We start from the raw sequence: 5,000 nt of genomic DNA on the forward strand, positions 1-5,000 counted from the left end.
CCTCCCTTAGTCCTTCGCCCTTATCACTCCATGCCTGTGTTTGGCCTCTGGACCCTAAGACACCACGGTCATGTGTTTAACTCCCCATCAGATTCACCAGACCCCGCCATGCCACGCCCTCCCAGATGCACCCCCACCCCTGGAAGGCATTAGAGTGAGATGGCATCCTCCACATCCAGGATTGATTCCCAAAGGGTTTATTGGGGTTTCCTGGGTCAGGAAACCAGGGGGGGTCGCTTTTGGACCCCAAACAATGTGAGTTCTTCATACATCCTCTTTGCCCTTCTCTTTCCCCCTCCCCTCCCCTCCTCTTCTCTTCTCTTTTCTTCTGTCCCCTCCCCCACAGTTTGGGAGCCGCAGCCTGAGGGTTGGGGGAGGTGCAGAAAGCCATTCAATGGAGAGAAGTCCCAGGCTCGGACTGTAACAGACAACCATGTGCATTTGAATGAAATGATTGAATGAGGGCCATTGGAATGGATGGCCCTGAACCTCCCTTCTGCCACCCGCCACCCTCCATCCCCGCCCCCAACCAACCCTGAGTCCTCTGGTGGATTTGGGAATGGAAGGCGTGTGTGTGTGTGTGTGTGTGTGTGTGTGTGTGTGTGTTTACACGGACGCACCCGCGGAGGGTGGTGGGGCATGCTCACGTTGGCTCCTGCAAACTCCATTCATTCTGGGAATGTTCTATTGTTTCTGCTGAGTTGCCAGTTGCTGCGATGAGCCAAGCTATACTCCTTCCGTTGCCTAGTTCTTAAAAAGGCCGAGTCTCCGGTTTTCTCAGTGAATGGACTGACCCACACCTTCCCATCCCGCCGGACCCCTTCTGCAAATACTTGCACTCAAAGGGTTCTTTCACTTCGTCCAGAAAACAAACATCAGCCACCCACACCCACCCCATTGCCACAGATACGCAACCCACACAACAAAACTCCAGCTGGCCTCCTTCTGCTTCCATGTACTTTAGAGAGTCACTGTCTTAGACATGCCTTAGGCTCAAGGACTTGATGCTGTCTCCCTTTCTGTGGCACGGTCCCGTCCCCCGTTAGGCCCAAAGTAGAATTGAATTGCATGACCACACTGCTACACTGCTCGCGGGAGCTGGAGAAGATATGCTAACGTGACTGACCTGATGGGAGCACTGTCCATTTGAAAGGACCTACAGGCCGAGGCGTCTACAAACATGCTCCCTGGAAGTCTTTGGCATTCACATGCCTCTGATGAAATCATTGCTCTGGAAACTCCAGCATCTATAGCCGATCTTGTTGTCCATGGTCTTCTGACCATTACTCGTCCTCTGTTCGCCTGACATTCTGCCCAATTGTCCACGGAGAAATTAGACCCCATCCCGTGAGAGCCGAATCCGATTCCTCTGCTCACCCCCACGACAGACAGAGAAGAATATGCACAGGTCTGTGCCCGCCCATCTTCTCTTTCTCTGCCACGCCACGCCACGCCACGCCACGCCAGGCCACGCCAGGCCACGGCAGAAGAAAATGTGGCCCGCCCTCCCTTCTCCTGTCAAAAGTCAAATCTGAGATATGACTTGGATACGAAGGAAACCAGATTACTGTTTTGAATCATAGACACATTGATTGATTGAAGATTTTATTTAGGTAGTCATGAGACGCGCGCGCGCGCGCACGCACGCACACGCACGCACGCACGCACGGACGGACGCACGGACGGACGCACGCACGCAGGCACGCACGCACGGACGCACGCAGAGGCAGAGACGCAGGCAGAGGGAGAAGGAGACTCCATCCATGCAGGGAGCCCGCTGTGGGACTCGACTCCAGGACCCCGGGATCACGCCCTGGGCCAAAGGCAGGCGCTCAGCCGCTGAGCCACCCCGGCCTCCCTACCTGGAGACACTTTGATAGAGTAGCAGCAGCAGCAAAGAAACACAGGCACACCGCCGCTCCCCCCACCCCCCCAGGTGAAAGAAGGTCCTGCTGACTCCCCTCCTTTTCCTCTGAGAAGAGAAGCACACCCCCTCTCCTGCCCCTGGAAGGTGCCTTGGAGGGGAGCGCCAGGAGGGGAGTGAATGACATTCTTCTCTTCAAGGACAGGAAGTGGAGCATGAGCAGGAGAATTCTGGAGAAACAGATTGTGTTATAGAAAAGAAAAGAAAAGAAAAGAAAAGAAAAGAAAAGAGAAAATCCTTATGTTCTTTGAGCCTCCCCCCCCCCCCCCCATGGAGTTCCTCTTCCACAACCTCTTCTCATTCAACCCAATAGACAAGTATTTGGGGGGGGGGGTCAGGTCCCAGACGCTGAGAGGGTGGAGGTGAAGGTGGTGCGGGGGAGGGGGGGGCACACCGTCCTCTCCAGCGCCTTTGGTTCAGACCTCCTTCGTGGCCTCCCTCCCTCCCTCCCTCCCTCCCTCCCTCCCTCCCTCCCTCCTTCCTTCCTCTTCTAAATATACAAATTAAATCCTAAAAAGAAAAAGGAAGGACACGAGAAAAACACGAGAAAAAACAGTGCATCCGTTGCTGTCCTAGGAGTGCTCCCGGGGCCCTCCGCCCGTCCCCGGGCCGAGAGGCGAGATCCGAGGCGTCCTGACGGCCTCGCCGCCCGGATCTGTCCCGCTGTCGTTCGCGCCGGTTGTCGGGTGCCACCTGGCGGCCGCTTTTATAGAGCGTGTCCCCTCCGGAGGCTCGGCGGCGACAGCAAGGAACAGGCTTTGGTGGCGGTTTCCCGGGGCCGAGTTCCAGGAGGAGGGCGGCCCCGGCGCGGGCGTCCGGCTGTCGCCGGGGCATCGGCGCGCGATGCGCTCGCCGGAGATTGGACCTCCAGAGCTGCGAGGGAGTGTCGCTGTCGCCGCTGTCGCTGTTGTCGCCTCCGCCTCGCTCCCGGAGGAGGGCGTGCGGGCCGCCTGGGTGGGTCGACCAGCACCCGCCGGTGGCTCCTCCTCCGCCCGCGAGGACCGACCTGGGCCGCCTCGGGGGAAGGGGACAGGGTGTGTCCCGCCGTCCGTCCTGTGGCTCCGGGCGATCTTCGGGCCTTCCGTGTCACGCGGTTGTCTCCCGTTGTCACGCCCTGGCGACGGGGACCGGTCCGAGCCTGGAGGGGAAGCCCGTGGGTGGCGCGACAGACCCGGCTGCGGGCACGTGTGGGGGTCCCGGGCGTCGGACGCGATTTTCTCCCCGTTTTCCGAGGTCCGCTGCGGAGGTGGGTCCCGGTCGGACCGGGTGCCACGCGGGGGTGGGCCGGCCGGCCGGCCCCGGTGGCGATTCCCGGTGAGGCTGCCTCTGCCCGCGTGGCCCTCCACCTCCCCTGGCCCGTGCCGGGGTTGGGGACGGCGGTAGGCACGGGGCGGTCCTGAGGGCCGCGGGGGACGGCCTCCGCACGGTGCCTCCGGAGAACTTTGACGATTTTTCAAAGTCTCCTCTTGGAGATCACTGGCGTGGCGGCGTGGCGGCGTGGCGGCGTGGCCGTCTCCACCTCCCGCATATCGCCCCTCCCCCCTCCCCACCCTGGGTCGACCAGATAGCCCGGGGGGCTCCGTGGGGTGGGGGTGGGGGGGCGCCGTGGGGCAGGTTTTGGGGACAGTGGCCGTGCCACGGTCCCGGGAGGTCGCGGTGACCTGTGGCTGGTCCCCGCCAGCAGGCGCGGCTATTTTCTCGCCCGAAATGAACATTTTTTGTTGCCAGGTAGGTGCTGACACGTTGTGTTTCGGCGACAGACAGGCAGACGGAAAAGACAGTCGGTCCGTCGCTCGCCTTGGAGATGCGGGCCTCTGGGCGCGTGTGGGGTTCTGGGCTTGACCGCGCGGCCGAGCCGGTCCCTGTCCTCGCTCACTGGAGCCTGAGCCGTCCGCCTGGGCCTGCGCGCCGGCTCTCGCGCTGGACTCCAGGTGGCCCGGGTCGTGGTGTCACCCTCCGGTCTCTGGCACCCGAGGGAGGGCGGTGTGGGCAGGTGGCGGTGGGTCTTTTACCCCCGTGCGCTCCATGCCGTGGGCACCCGGCTGTTGGCCGTGACAACCCCTGTCCCGCAAGGCTCCGTGCCGCGTGTCAGGCGTCCCCCGCTGTCTCTGGGGTTGTCCGGTCGCTCCTGCCCCCCTGGGGGTCGAGGGGCTGCCGGTGAGGCGGAAGCAGGTCCCCCCGGTCGCCGTCCTCGCTGGGCTTTTGCTCCTCGGGAAGCCCCCTCGGGGCCGCAGCTTGCTGCCGATCGATCGATGTGGTGATCTCGTGCTCTCCTGGGCCGGGCCTAAGCCGCGTCAGACGAGGGACGGGCATCCATGGCGGATGCGACCGCTCTTCTCGCTCTGCCCGCGGGCCCCTCCCTCCCCGGCTCCTCCACGCCCGGCCGTCGTGACGGCGGGTGCGCGGGGGGGCGCGCGCCGGGGTTGGGGGTGGTGCGGACTCCGGCCCGACCCCGCCCTCCCGCCTTCTTGCCTCGCGGCGCTGGCGGGACCGGGGTCCTCTGACGCGGCGGACACTCTCGCCGGCCTTTCCTGAAGGCCTGGGTCCGTGGCGAGCGGCCCTCCCCTCCGCGGGGAGGGCCTGCCCGACGCCGCGCTGCTCACCGCCCGGCCTGGGCGCGCTTGAGCGCGTTGCGCCCGGCCCTCCGTGGTGCCCCTGGAGCGCTCCAGGTCGCCTCAGGTGCCTGAGGCCGAGCGGTGGCGTCGTTTCCTTCCCCGTCGACTCCCCTCGGGCCGCCGCCGCCGTCGGTGGCGCGTCCGAGGAGCGGGTGGCGGAAGTCGGCAAGGGAGGCGCACCCGTGCCCCTGGCGGGGGCCCGGGCGCCTCGTCTTCCTTCCCCCTCCCCTCCCCCTCGCCGCGCCGGCGGGGGTGGTGTGGGGGCGGTGTGACTCGGAGGACTTGGTGGGGACGCGTGAGCGCCCGCGGCGGGCCGAGCCAGCGCCCCGGGCGCTTGGCCAGCCCGAGGGGCTGCCCCTCTCTCCCGGCACGGGTCGTGCCCCCGTCTCCGTTCCTCGGTCTCGCCCGCCTCGCGGGAGGCGGGGAGCTCTCCCCTCTGGGCGGTGACGTGGCCGCGCCGT

This window comes from Vulpes vulpes, unplaced genomic scaffold, assembly GCF_048418805.1.
Source record: "Vulpes vulpes isolate BD-2025 unplaced genomic scaffold, VulVul3 u000000705, whole genome shotgun sequence".
Lineage (NCBI taxonomy): Eukaryota > Metazoa > Chordata > Mammalia > Carnivora > Canidae > Vulpes > Vulpes vulpes.